The sequence below is a fragment of the Pezoporus flaviventris genome, unplaced genomic scaffold (genome assembly GCF_033815535.1).
Source record: "Pezoporus flaviventris isolate CSIRO_AGI_PZ_B2104156 unplaced genomic scaffold, CSIRO_AGI_Pfla_v1 ptg000007l, whole genome shotgun sequence".
NCBI lineage: Eukaryota > Metazoa > Chordata > Aves > Psittaciformes > Psittacidae > Pezoporus > Pezoporus flaviventris.
Genome location: NW_026892555.1, coordinates 79,188,963 through 79,201,023, shown reverse-complemented (window position 1 = coordinate 79,201,023; position 12,061 = coordinate 79,188,963).

Sequence of the window (12,061 nt, the reverse complement as noted above, 5' to 3'; positions counted from 1 at the left end):
GTTTCTGAGTGTTGGCTTTTACTTGGCTTAACTTGTCTTACATTTCCCAGTTGGGGTGTCCCAAAGTTTGCTGGGTTGTTGATCATGTGTTCATTTAGGTGCTGTTAATACATGCCATTCTTGCAGGTCTTTCTGCCTAGTTTGTTCTGTTTTTTTCACATGCAGATGTTCCCATTCATTCTCCATTCATATGAATTTTAACATTTCTATTCCAGTTCTCTACTATAAAATCCTTCAGAAGATTATCTATTGTTGGTGTTAGGATATCACACTTCAGTCAAATACACAGCATGACCCCGAGGGAGTGGAAGTTAACATCAAGAGGATTAGCTTTAGGGATTATGGTAATCCTACACGTGAATACATGTGCTCCAGCAAAAACCAAATACTGTGCCAGCAGAAATCTGGAGAAGCAGAAATGAAGAAAATTTGAAACTTTATGTACTGATCAGACTACATATCATCTAACTCTCAAAAACATACTCTACCACAAGCCTTTTGTCTGTTAGCCTCCCATTTTAAATCAGAGATGGTATTTGAGGAATGAAGCTACATTCAGCATGAATAAAAATATCAGCAGACCTTACCAGGGGAAAAAAGGAAAAAATAATTTAGATAGCTGAGGTAACATCTTTCATTCTAAAATGGAGTAGGACTTTTACATGTGAACTAAATATAAGAAGATATGATTGTGATTCTGTAAAAGGCAACAGTGATCAAGACCATATTTAAAATACGGTGAACAGTTCTAATCAGATCCTTATAATAGAGGTATTAAGGAAATCAGGCAGCAAAGGAAAGGGTAGAAGAGGGCATTTAGAATTGAGACTCAAGGATTTTAGTTATTCAGAAGGTTAGAAAATCAAAGGTCAAGTTCTTCAGAAAGAGAAGATTAAGAAGAGACCTTAACCAGCTATGCAGTGAGGAGACGGGGCAGAACAGCTGATACAAGATTATTAAAGCTGGTGTCAAGTTAAAGAATCAGCTTTAAAAGGCAAAAGCTTAAGTCAAGGACTGAAAATTGCTGGAGGAATTCAAGATGAGCTCTTCAGCTAGAATAATTTATAAACAAAACAGCAGTAGATGTCACTTAAATGTGTGGTACTTCCATAGATACTCTGCTTAATGGTTTTATTGATAACAATTTCTTAAAATAAATACTATCCAACCAAACAAAACACTTTCCAGAAAAAGAGTAGTAAGTCTTAGGACTTGCAGAGAAAGATAGATAATCTAAAAAATAACATTGTTTCTTAAGATTGCACGCATGCCCTGCCTACACACAAAAATGTCATTGCTCTGTGGCTTCTCAATTTGACCCATGTGCTGCTCTTATTAATCAGGACAAATAGAACTGTTTTATCTTTCAGTTTGAGTATAAGTCTTGTTATATTTAATTTTACAAGATTTTATGCTCTAGAGTCTAGCAGTTAGTGTCTTTTAAAAGCACAGTAAACCTCCTGAATGTAAAGAAAACCAAAATATGCCCTGTGTTGCAAGTTTTGGAGACTTATGACTCTTGGAATTTTTTACTCAGAATTTCTATACACTGAGGATTTGGAAGAATGCAAAAACTTTTTAATTTTTTTATTAGTAAAGATAACTGTAGTACTGAAATTATAATGACCTGTGAATGTGAAATAGGCCATAATGTCTGAAATGTAGTGAAGCATTGCTAAGATCCTTACCAGTTCCCTTATACCCTTTATGTTCAGTGAGGTTTTCTTTAACTCAGAAGAGCTTCTATTATTTCAGTCTCCTTGAGTTGTTCCGAGGTCATTCAGCGTCAAGAAATCTAGCAGAGGGTTTCTTATTTCAGTTCTGCCATCAGATAAAGAATTGAATGACTTCAGTAGTTGCAGACAAACACAAATACCTAGCAGGAAATAAGCCAGAGAGATACATTAAGAGAATTCCTTGATTCAAGCTCTTACACTGATTCTTGAAAATTCTTGTAATCTTTTTTAGTATTATACTTCAGAATGTTCGTTAAGATCATATTTTATAGGTGAGGGTTTTAGAGCATCACATTTTTTTTTTAAATATATTTGCAGTATCATTAATCTATTTCAAAAGCTTAACACTTAATACTTAGAATCAATGAAAGTAATCAGCCAGACTTAAAAGTCATAATATGAACTTTGTTCAGTGTGCACAAAAGTAGCTACTGTAAGAACAAAAGTAGTGTTGTTATGACTGTGAATGTCAGAGAGCACCTATTTGTACATGGGAAGCAAATCTTAGATTTGCTGCCTGTAGGGGTCTTCCAAAGTATTGGATCACCACATCTATCAACAAGTACTTATTAAACAGTCAAATTAATCTACCTAGAGTCTGATTACCTGGCTATTGGCATCCATTGACAAGAACAGTCATACTGTGTTTGGCTTTGTCGTTGTATTTAATATGCTTTGAGATGCTAAGAACAACTGGTCTTTTTTTGCTTGCACTTTACATACTGAATTTTTGCTTCTTCTTCACCAAAGATTTCAAACCCATACCTGACAAGGTGAAGAATGACCATGTCCTTTTATATTCTTGAAAATATTCCAGCCAACTAGAATAGCTTTATAATCTCTTGTCCCATGAAAGTGAGTTTTGGAACAGATGTTCTCTTGCTGTTTCTTTTAATTCTAGGAGACAGTAAACGACCTATTCAGCTTCTCTGTGAGATCTTGTACTAAACATAATATCTACACCTAACTACAAGTCTGTCTTTCCACCTGGTTGTATTTCGGAATGCTAGGAGAAAGAACAGCATGGTAATATCTGGTAACCTTTCTAATTTCTTGAAAGGCAGCTAGATGAAAAGAAATTCAGTAAGTGATAGAGGAGGTTTGACAGAAATAATGACTATTGCTTCCTGCAGATTATTTTGCCATAAAAAATGATGTCTCAGTGGGAAACATGATTAGGTGTGGAATCTAATCTCCACCTAATCTAAATCTCCAATGAATTCACAGCAACTATATTAGAAACTTAGTATGGTGAGTACCTTTATATTTAGTGGCAGGAAAAATGTTTTTTCAAAGAGTTACTAAAAAATACAAATCAAAACAAAATTTACACAAAAAATAAAAAATAAAAAAAAATCCCCAAACCTTGGGTATGTTCCAAGTCAGTGCGCAGATCTGAAGCTCAAAAATCTTCATTCATCATTCTCCAGCTTAAGCAAAACTAGTGGCAGTAGCAGATTTTTATACTTACAGTGAGCAAAAGGCATGAAGAGGAAGTGACACACCTCAGAGCATACAATCTTAAGAGTTGTGAGATACAAAGACATTCTGGAAGCATGATTCCAACTTTGTTATTCCTTGTGCTGGAGAGGGAGATAATGTGTGTACATCCACAAGCCCATTCAGCTTTGCACAATTTTTCATAAGTAGCACAAACAAGTGCATAACTTGGTGTATTTGGCCTCAAAGTCAGTGGAGGTTTCTTTATATATGTGTTACTCATTCTAAAAGAGGAAGATATTTACCATCTTCCAAGCACATCTGTTTGAAACTTTGTTGCATAATATGGACAGTAAAGGGGATGATACTGGACAGCTTCCTTTGCTTCTCAGCCCTGGGTGTTACTATTTCTATCTATCAGTGTATTTATGAGAATAGAAAAAAAATACTACATACAGTTTTAAAATCAAATTCCCATTGGCGTTAGTTCAAACTGGTGATTTTTTCCCCCTAGAGATTTTTATCTAAATTTAATAATCTTAGATGTGTGTTTCTTCTCCTCAGTGAAATCTGATCCCTACAGAATCATTGCACCTCTTTTCTTTTTGGCCTGTGTTTGGAAATTTCATGTTCTATTTCTATTCTGTTCAATTTCTTAACATTTTTAAACAGAGAAGAGCAGAACACAGCAGCCTTATCCAGTTTGTGAGGTTCCACAATTGTACTAGCTGACAAACAGGTAGACAAAAGGAAGAATAAGATTTTTTATTTGTTTCTCCTAATAATGTTGTTATTGGATGGTTTTCCCATGTCATTCTTTCATACCGATCAAGTCCATAATACATAAATGCAAATTTGGAATACGCTTTCAAAATATCTGTTCTGCTGTATAATGTGACATATATTAAGTCACATTGAAACTTGATACTTCAAAATAAAAGCAGTTAAGTGCCTGACATAAGTTCTGACAAGGGGAAGAGGTATGTAAACTTGTTAACATTTTTTAAAATGTTATTTCTTTAGTAGAATTAACTTAATACAAACAATTGATATTGAAATTTGCAGGGTTACTATTCAGAGTGCTACTGGGATGACAAGATATTCACAGAACCTTGTGTTCATCATGGGATGAACCATAGAACAGAAATAAGAGCTCACTGTGGATGTGGATTGGAATGTACTTAAGTATTTGTTCCCTTGATCACATGAACAACCCAGTTCAGTTATAGTATGAATCAGAAAAAAATTGCCCTTGTGTTTAAGTATTTGTTTGATTTAGTTCTTTAATAACATATAATCTCATATAAAAAGTTGTAGAAAAGGGCTGGAATGGTTGAAATTATTTATGGATGTTTATGAAAAATGTAAGAAGAAATAGTGGGATCAGGAGAACATTTTGATGTATAGCCCTTTCCGTATAGCAATGAGACAAATCTTTTTTAACATCTACCTGTAGAGTTGTCCCACTGAGGTGAACAAATTTTCACTGCTGTGAAATACTAAAGACAGAGAATAAAGACCTATTCCTGTCATCAATACATCAAACAAGCATGCTATTCAGCATACTTGTTACTTGATTTGCCTGACCCTAACAAAAAGTCCTATCTGTTTCATAAGGCTGATGAGTCACAATGCCTCCTGCATAAATCATCTTTCTGAATGTCTCTCATTATTTTTATTTTGAACTATAAAAGAAGCCACAGACATAAAATATAATAAATGTGTTTTGTACTTGTTTATTGTAATTGCCTGAAAATACTCTTTATATCATAACAATACAGTAATTTCTCATACTATTTTATTATATTGTAAGAGTAATCAGATAAAATGCACAAATTGCCATTTGAGCTTCAGAGTCCCCATCACTTTCTTTTCGACATAAAATAGACGAGATTAATGTCTCCTTAGACTTTTACATTATTCAGTCATGACTATAGTTCAGAAAACAAAAGCTGTGTTGCAGAAATGATGCTTCTCTATGGTGACCAGAATGTTCATTTTAGTAGTATCCTCATTTCTAGCCAGGTTTTCATTTGTCAGATGTTTGCCATTCTGTGGTAACAAAACATGGTGACTCATCCAATACAGAAACTTTCAAGTTGTTCCTAAACTCTGTTGCTGAAACTGAAAAGCCATTTAATTTAATGTGCTTAAATCCCAGCAAGGGACCCAGGTAATTCCTTGTGTATGCCATTTCCCTTGAAATGATAGCACTATGCCTAACTAAAGGCCACCTCCATAGTGATATAACAAGGAGAGACAGAAAGAGGCGGATTATGTACATTAAAACCAATTTGAGCAGATTTCAACCTGTAGCATTAATGGAGAAGAAAGTGCAAAGATTTCTTTCAGAGTCAGCAAAACAATTTGCCAAGGCACCAAAAGAGGCTGCTTGATGGGGGATGGGAGAGCCAGTGCTGACAATACACAAGTACAAAGAGAAAGGCTTCTTCATTTTCTCCTTTTTTCTTTGAAAAAAAAAAATCCCATTTTCTCATATGCTGATGGGAAGAATAGACAACATACCACTAATGTTTTTAGTGTGTAATTTGAAAACTACATGAGCATAGTCTTGTGCTTTTAAAACACATCTTTTAACTGAATTTTTTAAATTTCATTTTGTTTCATTTGGGTTTTGGTTTGGATTTTTTTTTTTTCTTTTTGGAATACAAGCATGTGTGTAATTTAGGGCAAATATTACACATTTACAGTATTAATGTGTGCATGTGTACATGTTTTGTATAGGCTCTTGTCTTCCCCATCACACACACCTAAAATACAAAGAATAAATTTAAAACTCCATCCTATTCATCTAATCAATAGGATGGCTTTACATTTTTCAACAGGAATTTCTGTTAATGTCAAATTTTTTTTATACCTTACATACATCTGCTTTAGGAGCAAACAGATTTTGAAAACCTATAGGTAAATTTTTGTAAGTGCTTTCTTACAGCCTCTAAAGCTTTCATTTCTTGAGGTAAAATTCCTCAGGTTTGAATTTTGCCAAAATTCAAGGGTCACTTTTGCTTTTTCTCTTTTGAAGAAAAAAAAAACAACCCAGTATTTTTGCTAATTTTGTGGGCTGTTATGGAACCTCAGTGAGCTTAGCTTATATATGCGCAAAGTCACTGAGAACATCATGATAAACTGCAGATGTTTTCTCTTGGAAGAAGTAGGGAATGGCTGTTGAAGCTGCACCTGCCTTTGCATGCCTGGTTGAAAGCCTGAAGATGCCATTTCTCCTTTTCAAAGAAAGGAAGGAAGGGGTATACTTCATCCCTGTGTGCATGGACCTGCCATTGTAGGAGTTGTTGTTGTATCTGATTGAGAAGGAAAGAGGGAGGAGAGCTCTGACTAAGCATATTTGCTTCTTTGAGTGTATTGCGTGCATACATGTGTGGAAAATTGCTTAAAGAGGGAAGGAAGAGGTTATCTCTTTGTGTATAGTCTAATAGGGCCTAAACAAATGCTTGCGCTGCTGAGATTTACCAGTATAAAATTTCCTGTATGACTCAGTAACACAATTTCCTGTATTAACAGCATGTGGATATTATATTTTCCTGTATTTCTGAACAGTTGTAGTAATAGTTTTGGAATCAGAGGTTTAGATACAGATGTCCCACTGACATTATTTTACCTTTTATCAAGGCCTGTAGTGATAGGACAGGGGGCAACAGTTTTAAACTGAAAGACTGCACATAAGGAAGAATGTTTTTTATGATGGGGGTGGTGAGACACAGGAACAGGTTGCCCGGAGTTGTGGATGCCTTATCATTGGAGATGTTCAGGTCCAGGTTGGATGGGGCCTTGAGCAGCCTGATCTAGTAGAAGATGTTCCTGCCAATAGCAGGAGGGTAAACTTGATGATCTTTAGAGGTCACTTCCAACCCAAACCATTCTATGATCTTAATTTTTATGGTTTATCTTCTCCATCGACTCATTATGATAAGAATGGAAGGAATACAGAGAGCTGCAAAAATTTGGAAATCAATCTACTTCCAGAGTCAATAATGCCTAAAAGCATGGACTCCATCCGTATAGCTCTCTTGGATAACCAGTGTTAGGGTATTTGTGAACTAGAAGCAAACCCAAGCATCAATAAGGTAACAAATGCATGTTTTACCAGCTTCCCAGAGAAAGTGGATTGAATGAAATTACCTATGCCTTCCTGCATTTACATATCTCTTCAGCACTCTATAAAGATTTTAATGTGAAAAATATAAGTAAGCCAATTCAGTATATCAGAGGGCTGAAAGAGCACAGATCTTTGGTTCTGAGCAAAAAGAATACCTTTCATTCACTTTAGCTAAATAGTCCATTTATGCTATGTTTCTGGCCAAAACCAGAGTGAAATACCAAGGATCTTTTCTGTATTCTTTCATTCTACATTTCTTATCCTCTGAATTTTGGTTGATAATGGTCCCTTTATATAGTTATTGCATATCTTACAGCTCCTACTAATTGAGGGCATAAAATATTCTGATTTAGCACATACTTGTGTCTACTGATGAGATACATTTTCTTGTCTTTTTAATTTCAAAATTGCTCATCATTTTTTTAGATGGGGATAATCTAGTTACAATTTGAGTGAAACAGTCAAACCCATTTTTCATTAACTGATGATTTGCAATGTTTCTTCAGATTCTTACAGTGATTACTGTAATGAAACTGAGAGGGAAATTAAATGCATTGTATCCAATAAAAAACTTGAAACTATACACTGTAACATTGAATACAACAAGTAGCAAAGATTGTTGGAGACAAAGCTAACATGTATTTAAGCTTGGCACAGTTTGTCAGTACCCTCTCTGCTTGAGGTTTTTTTTTTTTAACTAAAATTTCACATATTTTAAGTAAATACAGCCTGAGACAGTTTCCATCATTGCTTATTGCAGAACATACATAGAAATCATTTAATCCAAAAGATTTACATTTTGGATTTTCCTTTCAAAGATTCCTATTAGTCTGAATGCAGTCAGATGGGGAACCATCACTTTGGGTTCGTTTCTGTTTACAATCAGTGCCTAAATACAAGCTACATGCTCAACAATAAAAGATATAGCTGCAATCCTTGAGGTATCTGTCTGCCCAGTCAATGAAGTTTCTGAAAAAATGGAACCTCGCTTCTTCTCCCCACTTGTATCTGCTGTCAACCTTCAAGGCTGGATGAGGAAGGCAGAAATTTATGCAGTTCTTGGCTTTGGTTGCAAAACCAGCTTAAGAAATTCCTGTTCCTCCTCTGGCCGCTTATCGTTGCCATGACAGTTGTATTAATGTTGCTGTTTATAGGCTGTATTACACACCGTGTTACTGAAAGGATCCATCTGAAATAAGAACACAAAGGTGGGTTATTTTAATTGTTGCAAGTTCCAGTTTTTGTTTTACAGTGTGACCTCAGTAGCAACTGTACTGGCACAGAGGAGGGTGCAGATGAGGTGCAGAAATGATTGAACGTGTTTAGCTGGCTTTCGAGCAATCTACACCATTAGTTATGAGACTAACCTGCTCAGTCTATGATCATGTTACACAGAGCTTTGAAGAGACTGTAGCAACAGAATGTGCAAACTTTTCAGTACTCCTCAAAGTGGACTTTTTTACTTTCATTCAGATATTTCATACTCAGATTTTTGGATAAGAGCAAACAGTTGTACTGGAAAACATGGCACTAGAAGTGTCAGCATTTTGCATTTTCCTTATGGATATTCTTTTTGATATTTTTAATTTCCTTTTTCTCTTTTGATTATTTATATAATAAAAGTCTACAATTAAGCCTTCAGCTATAAAACTCCAAGCAGGGCTTTCTGACACCATTTGTTAGAACATCATGCTAAGCTACCTTTGGTTATGTTTTTCAGATAGGGGAAAGAGTCCAAGTGGTATTGGATGACTAGAGATAGTAGGCGGCTGGGTTTTTCATTTCACTAATGCAAACTCTAAGTCACTAATGCAAACCCTAAGTCACTAATGCAAACCCTAAGTAAGCTGTGAAATAAACCCTATTTTAGCCAATCGCAAACTATGAAGAGAATTCAGAGGATTTACGCTAATAACTGTTTCAAAGGCAATATAGTATGCTTAGATTTATTAACTGGGGAAAGTACCATTTAGACAATAATGCTTGAGAGCAGAATGCTGTGACATTTCAAAGCATCTAAGTATTTTTGGAGGAATTACCATTTAAATCCAGATTGATTTCCTATGAGTAATTCCCTCTTTGTTGGCAACTACTCATTCAGTGGGTAGCACTTTTGATCTGCCTGTTGGGTGACCAGCAGTGTGTTACAACAAAGCACGGTAAAAATCACTAACCACTGAATTGTAGCAGAGAAGCTGGCTGCTGAACAAAAAAGCACTAAACCTGCCACTAACATGATTCAAGACACATTAAAAGTCGAAGGAACAGAAAAATTGCCTTATAAAATTAAAAAAATACCAGAAATACGAACAGTAATTTTTATGGATAAAAAGAATGATAGTAAGTACACTAAATACTAATTACTCATACGAACATATTATCATTCACTTCATAAATTAACTCCAGCCATGTATTTATAGCTTTAGCTTTGTAGCTGCAAAAATGTGCATTTTGACACTTTTCAGATAATAAACCGTACTTCTTGAGTATATGTTCACATATTATGTGACTTTGCATACTAAAACTAATAATTGCAAAAAAAAACTAAAAAAAAAAAGAATGGAAACAGAATGAAGCAATTTGGAAGAATTGAACTGTTTTGTGAGAAATCAAACATCCAGAAACTATTGCATGTTGGAAAAACTGAACAAAGGCACTCTCTGAAAAAAAAAAAAAACAAACAACACCAAAACAAAAGAGATAAAAGTTAAACCATGAACCAATACACAGTTTTAATTTGCATGCACAAAAGCAGTCCTAGGTGTTGTATGACCTATAAAGTAAGTGTAGACATAGGGTGATGTCCTAGCAAGAATATTTTAATGAGAAAATATGTTTGAAGAACAGAAAAAATATTGCAAATTGTCTTTATGCCTTTTAAGATGTTGCAAACTACATTCTTATGTCACTCATTCACTGCTGTCTAATGTAGCTTCTTTAATATTACCTAGTGCTGGTAAAAGATCACAGTCTCAATATATTTTCCACATCTACATGGTCCATTAATGTAAAGGCTTGTTTCTGAATAAATCAGTAAATTCAAACTTGTGTGCAACTTACGTTCTTTGGCTATTATGCACAACTATATTAGCTTTATGTTATATTTTCTTACTAAAGGCGGCAGTAGTAGCCAGCAGCAGTGCATCATGGGACTATTTTACTAAGTGCCTTTCCCAAACAGTACAAGTTTTCATTTTCTTTTAGACTGTTGACATACATTCTCTTTCCATAAAACCCAGCAACATGAAAATCTATAACCTGAATATCTTTTTTACATCTGTAGGGGGTTTTCCCAGCTGCCCTCACTCTTTTGGCTTGATGTGTGAACACCTTTGGCTTGATTTTTGAACACTTCATATTCAAAAGTATACATTATATTTACAAATGAGGAAGGATAGGATTAGGCCCTTTAATATGTGGTCTATTTCATTTCTTTCTTTGAAAAACAAACAATAAAAGCTGTAATTCAGGCTCAGATCACCCTCAAACATATAGTCTGCTCTAATAGTGGATGAGTGTAAAGCAGGTGGCGTACCTAAGTCATTGATGTCTAAAGGTTTTACTTGCTTATGTGTTTATTCACGTTAGAAAACCTTTTTCAAATGTGCTGCCTAGTGCTATCCTGACAACATGCTCATGAGTAACAAGCACTAGGATGGTTTCATCTCAGTAGCTCTGAAATCAGTAGCAGAAATATTCCAATGATGTTTTTTTATTTTGTCACTCAGAATGAAAAGATCTGCTCCCTACTGTGTATCATAACTACCCTGCATATTGCTATCAGTTGGTAAGGGTTGTCACTTTAAGCAGTGTCAGGTTTAATCCTGAAGGGTAACAAAGTACCACACAGCCACTTAGTCATTCCCCACCTCTGGTAAGGGGGGGGAGGAGAATTAGAAAAAGGGAAAACCTAAAGGTTGAGATAAGAACACAAAAGATTCTCTCCACCCATGGACTGATGCCCAGGCTGCCCCTGAGCAGCAATCAGTGGCTCCCAGTCAGACCCCCCAGTTTTATACTGAGTGTGATGTTCTGTGGCATGAATATCTTTATACTGAGCAAGTACTTAAAACAGCTTTGTGAAAGTATCCAAGGCAGCTAGGGGAACTTTCACAAGTGCAAAGTTGAACAAATTTCAGTATTTTAGACTTTAACTCTAGCTGTTTTATTAGTACTAGTACCAGTAAGAGATCCTCTTCAAAAGTTTTTTTCTACTGGTTATAAGTATTCTCACATTGGACTTCAGGTATTAGCTCAAGGGATCCAGGGATTCTAATGTATACACACAGAACCTAGAAAATGGTTGGCTGTTCCCTTCAGTGAGTGGACTCTCTTAAAACCTTTTCTACTTAACCTTTCTTTAGTGGTTGTCAGTTTCTCTGGCTGAAATCTCTGTACAGGTGTTCCTTTTGGGCTCTTTACATAATGTATATTAAGGCTGTAAAAATCACAAAAGTTCACTTCAGTCTAAAGGGTGATTGAATAACCCACTGACATCAATTGAGGGCTATCAAATACAGATATACTACCTTTGTAGGAATGTCCCTCACCTATAAAGCCTGAATTTTAGGCAGAGCTCCAGTCTATGCAGTAATGACGGGAAGGGCATGTTCAGCTCATTATTTCAGGCTGCCAACTGCAAGTGCTGCAAGTTATGGACCAGCTGAAACTATCCATTTCCCTCGGTTGCTGCTCCCTTCTTTGAACAATGAACCATCACACAGCTTTTCCAAGCATTATCTTTACAGAT